Genomic DNA, 17,873 nt, shown 5'->3' on the forward strand with positions numbered 1-17,873 from the left:
GTGTGTGTGTGTGTGTGTGTGTGTGTGTGTGTGTGTGTGTGTGTGTGTGTGAAGTGACGCTTCTGTCTGAGATCACACAGGTAGTAAGTTGCAGAGCTCTGATTCCAAATCTAGTCGTCTTTTCACCACATTATGCTGCCTTAACACTGAAGGTAAATGTTTTTTAAACATAAGTGTAGGCTTTTTCAGATACTGTTATTATGAAACTCCATGCTGTTAGATTCAGCCCATTCTTCCAGGCTCTTGAGAACCTTTTTGGACTATATTCTGTCATCCAAATGTTTAGCTTTTCCATTGCCCTAGCCAGCTTCCTGTCATCTAACAAAGTTGATAATGATCTATACCATCATCCAAGCTAAAATATTAAAAATACTTTATACAAATAAATTAATTTAATGTCTTAAATATTAAAATAGGGTGAAGAACAAAAATTCCCTCCAAAAACCACCCCCCAGATTAACATTGGTCCATTAATAATAATAATAACAATAGCAGCTACCATTTATTTGGCTCTTACAACGTGTCAGGCACTGTGCGAAGCACTTTACAATTACTATCTCATTTGATCCGCGCAACTGTAGGAGGAAGATGCATTATTATTGCCCTTTTAAAGATGAGGAAACTGAGGCAGACAGAAGTTAAGCGACTTGCCCAGAGTCATACAACTAGTAAGAATCTAAGGCTGGATTTGAACTCAGGTCTTCCTGACTCCAGGTTCAGTTCTCTGTCCCCCTAACTTCTAATCAATCAATCAACAAACATTTATCATTCACCTACAAGATGTCAGGCACTGTGCTGGCACTAAGGATATAAATACAATGGACATAATACTTCCTCCTAAGGGGTTTATATTCTAAAGGGGGAGATAAGAATTATACTTATAAGTGTAACTATAAAAAGGAAAAATACAAGTAAACTCCAAGTAATTCATCTATAAGAAGTCATCACTGAAAGGAAAATAGGAGGAAATAGGAGGGGAGAAGGTAGGAGGGAGGAAAAAAAATCTCTTTTCCCTTGCTGCAATCTAAGAGGTACAAGAAGAAAAGTAAAGAGGGACTCAGGAGACAAGTTATTCCTGCAAATCTGGCTCTCTTCTCTACTGCCAGAGATCATTACTCGAAGTTAACTTGCTTACATCTCCAGTCATCATGATCTATATCTTGCCACTGGACCCAGATAGCTCTAGAGGAGATAGTGAGGCTGGTGACTTTGCCTTATTTAAATCCAATTCACTTCCTGATGTCACGGTCCCCTTCGAGAACAGAGGACAAACAACAACAGTCTTTATATATAGTGTTTTTCTGGTTTTGTTTACTTTACTCTGCATTATTCATTTAAGTCTTCCCATGTTTCTCTGAATTCCTCCTGTTCATCTTTTCTTATGCCATAAAAGTAATTACATCACATTTAGGTCCCACAATTTATTCAGTTGTTCCTTAATCAAAGCCTCATGGAATCGTGCATAGAGATCTACACCTAGAGTCAGAAGGACCCAAGTTCAAAACCAACTTCAGATACTTACTAGCTGTGTGACCTTGTAAAAGTCATTTAACTTGTCTGCCTCAGTTTCTTCATCTGCAAAATGGGGATTAATAATAGCACCTACCTCCCAGGATTGTTGTAAGGATAAAATGATATAATAGTTACAGAACATTGCAAACCTTGGAGATACATATAAATGCTTGCTACTATTACTATTATTATTACTACTTTTTTGTTGTCCTAGGAATTAATAGAAATTCTCAACTTTTTTTTTTTTAACATCAGCATTGCTGACATTATTCTTATAGGAATCAGGCCACTCTTTGGTAGTCGTTTCCAGCTATTTGCCTTACCTTCTGTATCTTGAATATGACTTTTTTTTCTAAAATCTGTGGATGAATTTCCCATGTAGGCACATCAGCCTCTTTAGTCAGCTCATCCAAATCCTTTGTGTCTGTGTTGCCAGAAATTTGTTTTTGAGAGCATTACTTGAACCTCAGTCATCCTTGACTCTTCCTTCACTTCCTCTATCTAGTGCAGGGGTTCTTAACCTTTTTTGGGGGGTGGGTTATCATGGACCCCTTCAAGCAATTTAGTAAAACCTAGATTAAAGTTTTTAAATTCATGAAATGAAATGCATAGGATTAAAAATGAAACAAATTATTTTGAAATACAGTTATCAAAACAGTTTTTAAAACAAGTTCACAAACCCTAGGTTAAGAACCTCTGATTTTCAAACAGTCACCACGTCCTACCAAGGCTTTCAATGTCTCTTACTTCTGTTCCTTTCCCTGTACTACCAACCTACAGTTTAAGTTGAAAATCAATCAATCAGGAGTGGGGAATCTGTAGCCTCGAGGCCACTAGGTGTTTGGGTGTGGCCCTTTGACTGAGTCCAAGTTTTACAGAACATATCCTTTTATTAAGGTGATTTGTTGTGTGAAGTTTGGATTCAGTCGAAGGGTCGAACTTGAGGACCTAGAGGGCCACAGGTGGCTTGAAGCTGCAGGTTCCCCACCCCTGAAATTTCTAATCCAACCCCACCATTTTACAGAGGAGGAAACTAAAAACCAGAGAGGTGTAGTGAAAAGACCACTGGATTTGAGGCCAGAAGACCTGGATTCAAATCCTAATTCTGACACTTACTAATATAGTTGATTGTAAACTTTTTGAGTGCAGGGAGTATCTTTTGCCTCTTTTTGTATTCCCAGCATTTAGCACATTGCTTAGCACACCCTAGGTGTTTAGTAAATGTTTATGGACTGATTGATTAATGGGTGAGACTTTGTTCCACCTCTCCACAGCCTCATTTTTCTCATCTGTAAAATGAGGGCACTCAATGCTTCTGCCCCTTTCAACTCTAAAATCCTAAAATCCTCAAAGCAACCTGCATGATGTCTACTTACAACACACAGACACACACAAACCATTCCCTCCCCAAATCCTAACTGTTTATAAGATTCTTTCGGCAATTAATTATATTCTGCCTTGTTATATGTCCTCTATTAATGTCTCAAACTGTTATTTAACTCTGGCTGTTATTCAGCTTTTCCTGTTTATGCCTTGTCCCCCATCTCCCCCCCAAACTGTACGATCTTCAGAGGCTGAGACATTTGGGGTGGTTGTTCATTCCTTTCAGAGCCTCCCACAGTGGCTCACACACAGTAGGCACTTAACAAATATTTGTTGATTTGACTTGGGTCCTAGACTTCGAGAAATTGGTCACAAACAACAGGCTTTAAGACCCTGACTCCTCTGGAATGATTTACATCAGTCCCAGAGACTTGTTTTAGGCAAGGATTATTCTGCACCCCCATCATTTTTTTTCCTCTTAGTCTGAACAGCTCGGTTCAGAGTAACCTCAGCCATCAGGGGACTGAGTTCCTGGGCAGAGGATGGATGGGTGGGACCAGATCCAGGTGGGTGGAACCTTAGAGACAGCTCAGTTACCTTGGTAGAGATGCTCAAACTCTGTTCTGAGTGTTTACTTGGTGATAAGCATCTCAGGGGCCCCTTTTTGGATCCTGTGGTAGACTGAGATGGCCCTAGTTAGAAACAGCTCTATAGACTCCCAGATCCTGGATAACCTCAGCGTGGAAAGGATCTCCACATCTGCTCACTTCCGATCCAAAGTCGCCCCAGGATACAACTGGGCTCACTGGGGTAGAAAGAGACACTGCACCTTTAAGTCTCCAGCCAGTTGAGAAAAACAAGCTGTGATTTATATAAGCGGGCAAAATCATGTGATTTGCAGGAAAGCTCTCCCCCCCTCCCGCCTCCTGCTTCCCCCCTCCTCTTTTTGGCCTCCAACTGGCAGAGAGAAATTCCAAGAAAGAGGCACCAGCTGGGGGAGGGGGGTTGCAGGCTGTGGAGAGGAGGGGGCGGGCCAGAGCATTCATTCAGAAAGCGATAAAGCAAAACCAACAGAAAGGAGGTGGGGAAGAGGGAAAGAAGGGTTAGAGGGTGGAGGAGGAGGAGGGGTCGAGATGGGAGTTGGGGGGCCTCAACGTTGTTTTCATTTCTGCTGCTTTTCCCCTGTCGAGCTGAAGGCTCCAAGAGATTTCAGTTTTCTGCCTCTGAGGCTCAGTACAACTTGGTTCCCAAACCAATCCCACCAGCAGGTTATTTATATTCCCTCACGCAGAGGGAAAGGAGGAGCCCCTCGCAGAGCTCAATGTGTTCTAAGAGCCTCGGAGGTTTGCACAATGTAAAAAGTGTTACAGCTGCCAACACATCGCTCCCTCTCCCCTTGTCCCCTTTTCCTCCCTGTCTTCCTCCCTCTCTCCTTCCTTCTCCTCCCTTTCCCTCCTTCACTCTTCTTCTCATCTCTTCTCTCTCTCTTCTTTCTCTCCTTCCCTCTTTCTCCCTGCTTCCTTCTCCCTCCTTTCTCCCCCTTCTTTCTCCCTCCGTCCCTGTCTCTTCTCCTCCTTTCTTTTTCCCCACCTCTCTCCATCTTCTCTTTCCCCTTCCTTCCCACTCGCTCCTCTTTCTCCCTCCTTCCCACTCGCCCTTTTCTTTTCTCCTCTTCTTCCCCCGTCTCTCTCAAACCCTTCAATCAAAGGGCGAGCTTGGTGATCTAGTCATCACCATTTATGCTTATTTCATGTATTAGGGACTGAAGACTTTTCCTATACCTTTCTAGTAGGAAAAACACACACAGAGAGAGACCCCAACAAACTGGTTTCTGTATCAAGGAAAACACACCAGGAGAGAGAGCAGTTCAGTAAATAATTTGGTTGGAAAAGGGTAAGATGAAAAACAGCCATTTCTACAGCAAAGAAGCCATAGTGTTTAACCCAGAGAACTTAGCTTTCAGCAAAAAATGATGTGGCCTTTTTGATCAGAGCCAAGGAAAACAGAAAATACATAATTTAGAGACCTTAAGAACCAACATAGATGCCTTTAAAATATTCGGGGGTGGGTGTTATGTCTACAAGGAGCAAAAGGCCTGCCCAGAGGTTACTCTAACAGTTTCTGAGGAAAGGGGGCCTAATTAAATCCTTCTGGGGCACTGAGGGACTAGAAAAAAGATTACCCAAGAAGACATCTCATCTATCCCTCTGCACAGATAGAATCCTAGATTGTTAGAGCAGGAAGAAACCTTAGGGATCAGGGAGTGAACCATGCCCATTTTACATATAGAAAAGCTAAGGTAGAGGGAGAAGTAACTTGTCCAAGGGTCATCTAGCTAGTTATTTACAGGAGAACCATATGCTCATATGGGATCCTTCCTGTTCTTAAAGATATCCAGGAAAATAATGAAGCTAGTATTTATATTGCACTTTAAGGTTTGAAAAACACCTTGCAAATACTATCTCATTTTATCCTCATAACAACCCTGGGAGGTATTATCCCCATTTTATAGATATGGAAACTGAAGAAGACAGCAATTAAGTGACTTATCCTGGATCATACATTTTGTAAGTGTCCGAGGCTGGATTTTAATTCAGGTCTCCTTGACTCTTCTTTCCACTGGAACACCCAGCTGCATTTAGATATGATCCTATACACTTATATGCCACCTTACAATAACTTCCATACTCAGGCACTATGACTTCTTGTATAATCCCTTGATTTGGGGGATTCAAGCTTATTATCAAAACTCCCCTCGCCTACATTTCCCCATACAACCTGAATGAACACTGTGGAGGTCATCCTGTCCTTCCCCTTCACCTTCCTACAGGAAGGACCCAGAAAGGGCTTCCTTAATGGAAGAAACTTCCAGGAAAAGAGTCCTGGCACCAGTTCCAAACTTTCCACCCCTAACAGTCTGAAAGTACTTCCTGAGGTCAAAAGTTTAGCCAAGGGTAAACAATCTTTGTTATGTTTCAGTTCATGAAAAAGAAGAAAATGGACGTATCATTGGGGAGCTAAAAGAAATGAAATCTTCCACAGTGGTTAGTTCTAGGAGATATCAGCAGGATTCTGCCTTGTTTTTGCCTTGATACTGCTCTTCTTGAGAAAGCAAGAACCAAGTGGATGGTCTTCCCTTCCCCTACCATGGGCTGCCCTATCCCCCAATTGAAAGCTGCATACATCTTTCGTGTCCTGCCAAAATGCAAGCTTCTCCTTTAGATTGGAAGCTTTTTGAGGACAGGAAATGTCTTGTGCCTCTTTTTGGATCTAACATCATCTCTGAGTCCACACTTCCCAGGTTAACCTCAAATGAAATCTCCCTAACGTGACTCATTTGTTTCAATATAAAAGCACTAGGATTGGTTCATGTCCCTAGGTAGGAGTTGCTTATTTTTAAGGGGAGACCTGGGTAATATATCTGTGTACATTTTAAACAGTGTGTTTAGACATGTTCACGGAAGACTAGCGCCTCTGGCATGAGGGCTTACCAAGCCCTTTTCAGGGCTGCTCATCCACTTTTGGTGTTCACTTGTCACCCAACTGTTACCTGTGGCTCTAAGAAGTTGTAGCATGAGCAGTAAAACTGTCTGCCAAGATGGGATAAGCAGGTTGAAGGTAATCAATGGGCCTCAAACCCATTGGTGAGTTAAGAGGATGTCTACCCCAAGCACATGAAGACTTCTGCCAGCAGAATGGGAGGATAAGAATAATTTGCTCCAACAGGCAACTGAAGCAGGCCATGTGGAGCACTTAGAGCTTGGTCAGACATCAAAGACACTAAGGCCATCCACTGCATCCCAGGGTATTGACAGCCATCTTGACTTTTCCCTGCCACTGTACTTTGCTATTTCTGGGAGAATGAAGCTGACAACTTTGTACAACTCTACCTCACTTAAATTCAATTCATGTGCAAATCAAGCCATCACCCTTCTGATATCATTGGTCCTCTTTGAGAATGAAAGATAAACAACAACAGGCTGAAAAGCAGTTGAACTCCAATGAATTATACTTAACAATCTGATTCTGGAAAACTGATTTGGAAACACAATTTCCTCTCATTAGAGACCTAGAAACTACATCAAATATATAGACTTTAGTATACACAATCAGATGTAGTCATTATGGATGAATTGCCTTTGGACATCTTGAACTGGTTATGCTGCAAGCATTTCCACTTAACAGAAGTCATTATCTTTCCTCCCAAACTCTTCCATATTCCAAACTTCTCTATTGCCATTAAGGGTACCATCATCTTCCTAAGCACCCAGATCCCACCTTAAATGTCACCTTCACCTCTTCACTCTTATTCATCCCTTATATCCAATCTGTTGTGAATTCTTATGGCTTCTACCTTCATAATATCTCTCACAAACCTCCCCTTCTCTCCACTCACATAATCACTACCTGGTACAGGTGTCACACCAAGACACAATAGGCTTCTAGTTTATCTCTCTGCATCAAATTTCTCCCCACTCTAATCCATCTACCACTTAGCTGACAAGGTAATTTTCCTAAAATGCAGACAATCTATGTCATTTCCCGCTACTCAATAATCTCTAGTGTTTCCCTGTTACCTCTGTTGTTGTTGTTATTCAGTCATTTTCAGTCGTGTCCAACTCTTCATTACCCTATTTGGGGTTTTCTTGGCAAAGATACTGGAGTGGTTTGCCACTTCCTTCTTCAAGCTCATTTTAAAGATGAGGAAACTAAGGCAAATAGGATTAAGTGATTTGCCCAGGGTGACACAGCTAGCAAGTGTCTGAGGCCAGATATGAGAAGATGAGTCTTCCTGATTCTAGGTCCAGTGCTCTATCCACTGAGCCACCAAGGATCAAATATAAAACCCTCTCTTTAGCCTTTAGAGCCCTTCCCAACCTGGCCCCTTCCTACCATTCCAGTTTTCTTTTCCTCTACTCCTCTTCACATAATGTATGATCCATCATAGAGTGGCCATCTTGCTCTTCCTTGTACATGGTGCCCCATCTCCCAACTCCATGCCTTTTCCCTGGTCATCTATTCCCCCATACCTGGAATGCTTTCCCCCTCACCTCTGCCTCCTGACTTCATGGGCTTCCTTCAACATTTAGCTCAAATCCTACCTTCTACAACAGGGTTTCTCTAATTCCTACCATCCCTCCACCTTCTACCTCACCACTGCTTGTGCCTTCCCTCTGAGATTAATTCCGCCTATCCTATATGTATGTATTATATCTTATATGTAATTGTTTGCATGTTATCTCCCCCATTCCAATGTGAGGTCTTTAATGGCAGAGACTTCATTTTTGCCTTTCTTTGAATTCCCACGGCTTAGCACAATGCATGGAACAAAGGAAGCTTTTAATTAAAACTTTTTGACTGACTGACAAATACAATCACAAATGTGGAACACAGTATACAATATCAGATGTAGTCATTGGGGATGATAGATCATACAATTGTAACAACACACATAACCACTTCTGAACCCAGTGGATCTGGGGCACTCACTTGCTTGTTCTCCATTAAAGGGCCATTTTTCAGCTCTGGACCATACACTTAGACTGTTTAGTTCTGTGGGAGTCTGGCCTTGAGAGCATTAGGCTCTTACTTTCATTTGTCTACTCCCCTGCTGCAGACTCTCGAAGATAATCGTTTATTGCTTAGGTTTGGCTCATTTTTTTTTGCCAAAGGGCAGAGTCACACAAAGTCATCAACCTCACTCTCTCTTTCAGAATCATCAAAGTACAATGGCAAGGTAAAGGTCAAGACAACTGAGGATAGCCTGGGATACAGTGGATGACCATGGTGTCTTCAGTGTCTGACCAAGCTCTAAGCATTCCACAGTGTCTGCTTCAGCTGTCTTTATGACTGTTGGAACAAATTGTTCTCATCCACCCATCCAGACAGGAGAAATCTTCACAGGCTTGAAGCAGATATTTCCCTTACTTAACAATGAGTCTGAGGCCTGTGGTTTAAGTCAATCTGGTTTAGCCCATCTGCCAAGACAGTTTTACTTGGATGTGGCCACTGCACCTGCAAAAGCTTCTTGGAGCCACAGGTGAAAGTTTAAGTGCCAGGTAGACACCAAAAGTGGATGAGCAGTGCTGAAAAGGTCTCAGCAAGCCTTCACACCAGAGGTGCTAGTCCTCCTTGAACACCCCACACCCCCTTATTGATCAGGTATAGTTCAAGTGTTTATTTCCTCTACACAAAAATGCTAAATACAAAAAACTCACAAGCCTACATTGACAAACCTTAAGCAAGCAGTAACTTAGAACAATTATTACACTTTCCTGGAAGACTGATATTCAAAATACCAAATCAAAAAGCATCTGCAGGAAGACTGAACAGGTAGTTCATCTTCACCTTAGCTCTGCATTGTCCAAACAATTCCCTACAATTCTATGTCTTTTGTTAAGCCAGGTGATGGCTTGGGTTCATCCTCCTATTGGAGCCCAGTACCTTTTCTAAAAAGCATTGTATTAATTGCCTGGGGATCTTCCCAAAGTGCAGCCATATATGACTGAGCTCTCAAATTTTCAGACTCACAAGGTTGCCTGCAAGGCTTTAAGTCCATCTCAGGATCATTGCTCAATCACCTATACTGCAGAAAGGAACAAAGCAGAAAAGTCAGCCCGGAGGCCCAAGGTCCAGGTTCAGACTCATCTCAGCCAAACCATGTGCTCTAACTTCCATGTGCTTACTGCTACCATACTGCCATATATACATTTTGGGGGAAAGTGGCCCTTCTTCCACTCCTCACAGGAAGAACAGGGAAAGAGCAACTTGCCACAAATACTGGAGTGGTAAAATAAAAGAAAGGGAGAGAAGGCTGTCCCTTCTTTTTAACATACATAGATCCCCTTCCTTTTACCTGTTTGGAGGGTATAGGAGTATCTACCCCAAAATGCCAGTCTTGTCAGCGATGAGCCACATGTGTCCCCAGGAGCTGCCAAGAGAATTCCAGGAATCTTTCATGGTATCTGCAGGCCCAATCCAACCCCTGCTACATATTTGTAGATTTTGAGCTCCTATACCAGTTGGCTTTGCTTAAATATTGTTCTTTATTACAAGGAAAAAAAATCATCGTGGAGGAGGATTAAGAGTAAATGACTATGGTGTAAAAACAAACAAACAAAAAACAATAAAACTCTTAAAAATAAAACAAATGTAAAGGAACAGAAAAGGATGGAAAGAGAGTAACTAGTAATTATCATCATTTCAAAGTATATTTTTTGTAATACGCCTCATTTTGCAGCTACTCCTTCACATCTTGCTTAAGGAACAATAGGGGCTTTGGACTGGGGGGGCGGAGAGAGGAAGCAACCTGATGGTGCAGCAGCAGAATATGGTGGTCAAAGTCAAAATAAAAAGGATAGACAGACATTCAATGGAACCTGGCTTCCTGCGGAATCTACTCGCTCTTTTCCACGGGGCCACATATGGTCAGAGGTCCCCACCAGTGACCATACAGCCAATCTGGGAAAGCACCAATCCTCTTTACTTCCAGGTTGCCCTGGATCCTTCATCCCATCACTCAAGCCATGAAAGAGCCAAGACTCTGACCCCAATGCTGCTACATCTACAACTAAAGACAATGCCTAAGGAAAGTGGGAGCCGAACATCTCATGGTGAGGAAGTAGGATATGTTACACTCCTTTGCCTGTTCAAGGAAGTGGAGGTGGGAAGGAACCATGCATTGTCTAAAACTCCTCAGTACAGATTGATTGGAGAGTGGGCAGGAGAGAGAGAGATTTCCAGGGTCAAAGAAAGAGGTTGACTAATATCCAGAAGGTAGGTGTTTATTATTTATTAGTGTACAGGGTCTCCTTGTTATTAAGTACTGTTTATTAATTCTATACTGATTAAAACCACTGTAAGATGGCATTCCAGCAGGTTTTTTCTGCTTTGATAAGGAAGCAGCTCCATTATGCCAAAGTCATGTGACTAAAGATCATTGAAATACAACAGTTCAAAACAAGAATTTTATTTGGTGAGTTTGGGTTGAGGAGAAAGTTCCAATTGAGGGACAGCTAGGCGGCTCAGTGAATAGAGCTCTGGCCTTGGAGTCAGGAGGACCTGAGTTCAAATCCAGCCTCAGACACTTAACACTTACTAGCTGTGTGACCCTGGGCAAGTCACTTAACCCCAATCTCCTCAGAAAAAAAAGTAAAAAAAAAAGTTCCAATTGGCAAAGCCATATAAATCCACCCCCCTTCTCCCAAACACACACACACACACACACACACACACACACAAACTAGTGGTGCTGCCCCATTGTGAGAGGCAGAGCTAAGAGGTTGATCTTAGGTTCTCTGATAATTATAAGGAATATAGCACTTCCACCCCAGTGAGGAAATCACCCCAGTAAAACCAGTGGGGTTCAAATCACCAGAGTAAAGATAGACTTTCTCATAGAATATCTATCAGTTCTATTTCATGGTTAAGATTTTATTGTAAATAATTTTAAATGTTCAATTTGATATTAGAATTAATAATAGAGAGGCATTATGGTACAGAAGATAGAGGGCTAGCCTTGGAATCTGGATTCATCTGGATTCAAGTTATATGTAAGATGGCTTTGTGAACATGGGCAAATCACTTAACCTCTCACTTTCTCAGTACTAAGCATTTAGTACTTAGAGACAATTGGGAGTTTACATAACAGGAATTACCTCACACTAATGAAATCACAAGTAAAACCCAGAAAAAGTCAAACATATATTAAAAATTAATTTAAAAAATAAAAATGAATGTAGAAGTATTGCTATCATGGACTGGGATTCTCTGAAAATGAGAGCTTTTGAATTTGTGGGGATTTTTTTTTATTTCAGTTGATTTAGGTATTTGGTATGTTTTTTATCATGCACCAAAAAGTGGTCCCCTGAAATAAGCCCACCTCAGAATGTTCTCCTTGGATAAATATGGCCTTAGAAAGAAAACAGACTGTAAATCATCCTACATCCCATGTTATTTTGACCTCAATCTCCTGCAAAATGAGGGGATAGAATTAGCCAATCTCTGAGGTCCCTTGTAGCTCGAACATTCTGTGATTATGATTTCCCAGCCCAGCTTCTTAGAAATCTCTCCAAAAAGGCAAATAAGTTTTCTTAGCTAAATAAAAAATAATGTTGTTCTGGGAGCCCAGGGTTTGCTGCTACGTGAATGGAGTGTTCTTTAAATGTAGTATTTATGGCAATATTTCTCACTTCTTCCCTTCTCTGGAACTGCCTGTGGTCTTTCTAAAGCTACATGAGATGGAGAGAAACATGTAACTCCCTTTCAGCAGAGGGGCCCACGAAAGGGGGAACTGGCCAGAGCCCCAGGCTGGGTCATGTCTCTAGCTCTATGGGGAACATTCCTGCTTCCCAGCTAACTCCAGAGAATTTCTGAAGTTTTTGAACAAAAGATCATGAATCAAAACAGGCCCAAACCCCAAAGAGTAGGCTTTAGTGGCAACTAGCGCACTTGGTAAACTTTATCTGAGGGCAGGGGGTGGGAGGGAGAGGGACAAACACAAAAAACTAGAAACTGAGGGCATGTCTATCAATGGGGGAATGGCAGATCAAATTGTAGTATATGAATATAATGTAATATTAGTGTTCCATAAGAAATGACAAAAGGGTGGGGCTGAGAAGTATGAACTTGTAATGGGGGGTGGATGGAATCAAGTAGTGAGCAGGCATTAGTTCACTAGCAAAGGGGATGCCATAAAAAGAAAACGTCAACTGAAACACTTTTTTAAAAATCCACACAGAACGGAAGGAGATTCATATGAAAGCACAAACAAGCAGGATACTTGTGAAATCAACCTGTTGAAATCATTCTTTGCTTTTTATGAGATTTCTGGTATCATAGGCAATCCTTTTTTTGTATATGGAAATATACAAAGTAGAGCACAAATGTAAATGTGTATAAACTTTGTATATGGGAATTCTTGGAGTTAAGTTCAAAATAAGTAGATACATGTGTATCTTTATTTTGAATAAAATGTAAAGTATATTTTAAAAAATATTTATGTAGTTACATATATATATGTAACATATACATATGCATACAGATATATAAGTATATATATGTAACCTAAGTCCCAAAGCCCATTGGTGTGGGACTCTGATCATTGGTGGAGATCGATGCCCCCATGCCTGAGTGAGGGGCAGGACAGAGTTGGTGAGGTTGGAAAGAAGAAAGATTAAATCTCTTCCAACCTTCTTTGAGTTTGAATACCTTCAGGCTCTTACATTCCCTTCAGCTTTCTAGCTTGTAGTTTTGAGAGAGAAGATGGATGATGCCAACTTCACTTCAGGTTCCCAAGGGGAGAATAAGTCTCTAGAAAGAAGCTGAAATGAGGTGAGCTGGCAGTCTTCATGTCCCTGCCTCGGATTGCTACTCTAGCAACCTCAGGAAATTTCTCCTTGGGTGAGATCTGGGACACTCTCTCTGGATTGAGTTGAGTTACCTCGTTCCCAATGGGAAAGTTCCTTCACTTTGTATTGTCTAGTGTGTATCCTCCTCGTGTACTTTCTCTGATTTATGTTTCAATATTGACTTGGATAAATGAATTTCTTTGCTACTTGCTACGTGTGTTCATTGTGGAACTAGTATTTGGTGGGAAAGGAGTCAAGCCTTGGATGTGCAGCTTGGGTCCTTCTTTCCCTAGTAATGAACAGCAACCAGAAATTTAGCTTGAATCTGAAAACTATATCCTCCAGACTAACAATAATTTAGGAAGCAGATAAAGATAATTCTCTCTCTGAGAAAAAGAAAGTGGCCAAGTTTCTGGTCCCAACATCCTACTTCTCCTTACAGGAAATGAAGATTTTCTTTCTCCCTTGGAGAAGGCATAGTGACCACATGGTCCATGATTTATCTTAGCATGAGAGGACCAAAGAGAAACTTGAGAGATTCAATGTATTCCCCACATCTCTGGTTGTTCCTGAGGACTCACAAAGTTCAGTGAACAGTAGCTTTGTCCTGCTATAGCCCTAAAATGACCCTCAGACTCCACTCAACCACATGAGCTTAGTCAAGGGCCTGTCAAAAGGTATCAGGAGGTGCTCTGGTTGATGAAGATCCCAGTGTAAGTTTGGAATGGTTCCTGTAGGGACACAGAGAGAGATGCTCAAAAACTAAGTCTCCCCAGTCCTTACAGTCATTTCCTGTTCTTTCAGTTCATTTTAAGATGATTGTTTGGAAAAATGGAAACAGATGTACTCTGAGCCTGCTTTTGGTTCTGGCTCTATCTGCCCCTTTCCAATGTCACCCTTGGTCTCAGACTCTAGGCTTATATCTACTAGGTTTAATCCTGGTAGACTTGATCCCAAAAACTTCATGTTCTCTCTGTCTCTGTCTCTCCCTATCTCTGTCTCTCTCTCCGTCTGTCTTTCTCTGTCTCTTTCTCTCTGCCCTTCTCTCTGTCTTTCTCTGTCTCTCTGTATCTCTCTCTGTGTATCTCTGTCCTTCTGTCTCTGTCTCTCTGTCTCTATCTAGCTCTCTCTCTCTCTCCTCTCTCTGTATCTCTGTTATATCTCTGTCTTTCTGTCTCTCTGTCTTTGTCTCTCTCTTTCTCTCTGTCTCTCTCTGTTTCTCTGTCTGTATCTTTCTCCATGTCTCTTTCTGTCTCTCTCTGTATCTATCTTTCTGTCTCTGTGTCTTTCTGTCTCTCTGTCTGTCTCTGTCTCTGTCTCTGTCTCTGTCCCTCTCTCTCTCTTTCCACTCCAGAATAAAACTCCAGGGAACTCTAAAACAAAGTTTAAGTATTGCTCATGTCTAGCATTTCACAAAAAAAAAAAAAAAAGAAAGTAACAAGGTCCTGTTTTGCAACAGTATCAATGTATAATTTGGGGATCAGGTATGGGACAGCTTTTATTTACCCCACCACAGAAAATGCATAAGATACAAAGAGCACACAGAAACCTATGAATACATACAGAACCATGAAACACTCAAAGAGAAAATCAAAGACAGCCAGAATCACAGATTTAGAGTTAGAAGGGATTTTAATGTCCATCCCATACAATGACTCCTCCTATCCCTGTTTTTGCAGATACAGGAAATGAGGCCCCAAGAGGTCTGTAGACTTGCCTAAGCTCACACAGGTGCCAGGGTCAGAATTTGAACTGAGATCCTTTGACCCCAAAGCCAGCATTCTTTCTACTGTACCAGTCTGTCCCTCACACTTATTATAGGCCCCCCCCAATAAAGGGAAGACCCTCTTGTGTAACTGTTGAATGGTTATTGCCCATCTTGAACCTGCACACTTACAAGTGTTTCTCAGTAATTATCATGGAGGAGTGGCAAGGCCCAGATCTCCCAGCCCCTCAGTGTATGTCTTTAGTCCCCTAGCTTCAGGATGATTCCCATTGGCAGTTCTCAGAGAAACCTAATGCTGAGAAAATGGCTCCCTCTGGATGGCTGGTGTCTTACTCTCAAACTCAAAACTGCCCGCAAGGTAATCCCTCAGGCTAGAAATGTCTGTTTCTCAAGATCTCTAGTTACTAAGAAAAAGAAACAGGCAGAAGAAGTCAGCCAGAACTAGAAGGTCTAGGGTCAACAATCTCAGACTCTCCATGTGCACTTTTTACTGTTTTGGAGGCTGGGAGGGAGGTAGAGAGGGAAGTCCCCCAGACGCCCTGGCTGTGCTCTCATCTGGAAATCAAAAGAAAAATAAAACTGACCCTCTTTCCCCTAACAACTTCAAGACTTGGGCCTCAATCCACCAATCATCAGGAGGCAGCCCCCTGGGTAGTTCACTATCTCATCCCATCAAGTGGCTGGGGTGCATATCTAGTTCTTAGGAAGGCACCCTGCTTCTGACAAAGGTTCACATTCTGTAATCCCATCAGGTTGATTTGGGAAATGCACCAGATTGATCAGGGGTTCTCATCATCCTGCTGTACCAAAAATGTACTTTCGAATGTATAAGGGTATCATGGAATTTTAGACCCGGAAGGACCTTCAGAGATCAGCTGCTTTCTAAGCCAGACCTAATGGTTGTCTTTTCTCTTTCATAAACTCAGCAAGGAAAAGCCACACCCTTCTTCAGTCACTCATTCTTCTGTTTGGTAGCCTTGACAGCTAAGTGTTTCTGCTGCCTGGTTAAAAATTCTTCTGTTTTAATTTAAGCTTGTCTCATCATCAAATTATCCATGGACACAGAGGACAACATTGGTATCCTTACCCTTCTAAAATCACTTGTGTACTTAAAACAGTAATCAAGTGAAAAAAAAATCAGCAGCATTTACACAGACACCCAGTGAGTTCAACACGAGGGGTAAGTCATAGAGACAGCTCACCAAAGAGGGCTTTTCCTTAGCATCTGTGGATTTTTAAGCACACACATACACACACATATGCCCTCAAGTTGTTGTTCATCCTTCGTTTTCCAAGAGAACCAGTGACATCACAGGGTGATGTCTTGACTTGCGTGTGAATTGGATTTAAGTGAGGCGTGTTGCACAAAGTTGTCAGCATTACTCTCTCTCCCAGTCATCAAAGTCCAGTGACAAGACAAAAGTCAGGTCTACTGAGATGCGGTGGATGACCTTCATGTCTTCAGTGTCTGATCAAGCTCTAAGCACACCATAGTGTCTGCTTCAGCTGCCTTGTGGCCATTGGAACAAATTTTTCTCATCCACCCATTCCACCTGGGAAGTCTTCACATGCTTAGAGTAGACATCCCCCTAACTCTAATGGGTTTGAGGCCTGTCAGTTACCCTCAACCCAGTTTAGCTGGCTTGCCAAGACAGTTTTCCCAGGGTATGGCCGATGTACATACTACAGCTTCTTGAGGTGGATGAGCAGCCCTGAAAAGGGTTTGGCAAACCTTCACACCAGAGGTGCTAATCCTCCCTCCACAACCCATGTCCCCATGTAAAAGGCAGCCAAAGATCTATAGGAGAGGGAATTGGCTTTCAGTTGATCCAGGAGTCATTATTCTCCTAATCCTATGTGGACCCTCCCAGAACAATAAAGATGAAGGAAGAATAAGTTCGATGTGATGGGGAAAGTAGTGGGCTGCAGATCCAGTTTCTAATCATAATCCTATTACTATTTGTTTTGTATCTTTGCTCAGGTCATTCATTTAGCTGGAAGAGGAGGTGATGAGGGGTTCTTGCCTCACCTCTCACCCTCGTCAACTTGTTAAAAGTATAAGGTATGGAATTGGAGCTCTGTCTGGAGATCTCTGAGAAGCATTTTCCCATGGAGAGTGGTAGATATGTCCATTGTTACCTTATGGAAAATTGGAAATGGATCCTGATTGGTTTCCAATGACTGGGGCTGCCAACTAGATAAAGATTGACTGTTATTGTTTGTACTTCGTTCTCGAAGAGGACTAATGACATCAGGAAGGTGATATCTTGACTTTCAAGTGAATTGAATTTAAGTGATACAGGGCTTTGAAAAATCACCAGCCTCACTCCCTCCTCTAGAGCCGTCTGGATCCAGTGGCAAGACATAGATCAGAACGACTGGAGATGGCCCTGAACGCTGTGGGGGACCTTGGCCTTTTTAAGCTAAGGTCTTCCCCAGGTTTCAGTTTGTCTGAGGCAATGCTCTTTCAGTGATCAAGGCTAGGTAAGAAATAAGGCAAAAGACTAGCTGGAATTCAGAAGGACAGATTCTAGTGGGAGGAACCACACCATTATAAGGTTCATGAAAGAGGTGATAAACCAACTCACCCTCCTTAAAATTTTCTTTTCACTTTCTCTGTTCAGAAATCACTGAGCAGCATAGTAGGACTGGAGGGGGGAGGGGCAAAAATAGGGTAAGGGAGGGGGAGTCAAGGGAAAAAGCATATGTCCATGCACAATCTCCTCTGTACAAAGAACAGAAAACAACTGCATTGGGGCAAAGGCATATGGGAGTTGTATGTGCTTTGCACAAATCCTGAAAACAGAGATCCTAAGAATGAACTTTTCCAGTTCAAGAGATCATAGAAACTGAATATTGAACATTTTCCTGCAGAAGCAGACACATATGCATGTGCTCAGCAGGCCTGAGATGGGAGCCCCAAACTTGGGAGCTGTGTCTTGAGTAACTCCAAATTCAAGAGT

The sequence above is a fragment of the Vombatus ursinus genome, unplaced genomic scaffold (assembly GCF_900497805.2).
Source record: "Vombatus ursinus unplaced genomic scaffold, bare-nosed wombat genome assembly UNPS02010769.1, whole genome shotgun sequence".
Lineage (NCBI taxonomy): Eukaryota > Metazoa > Chordata > Mammalia > Diprotodontia > Vombatidae > Vombatus > Vombatus ursinus.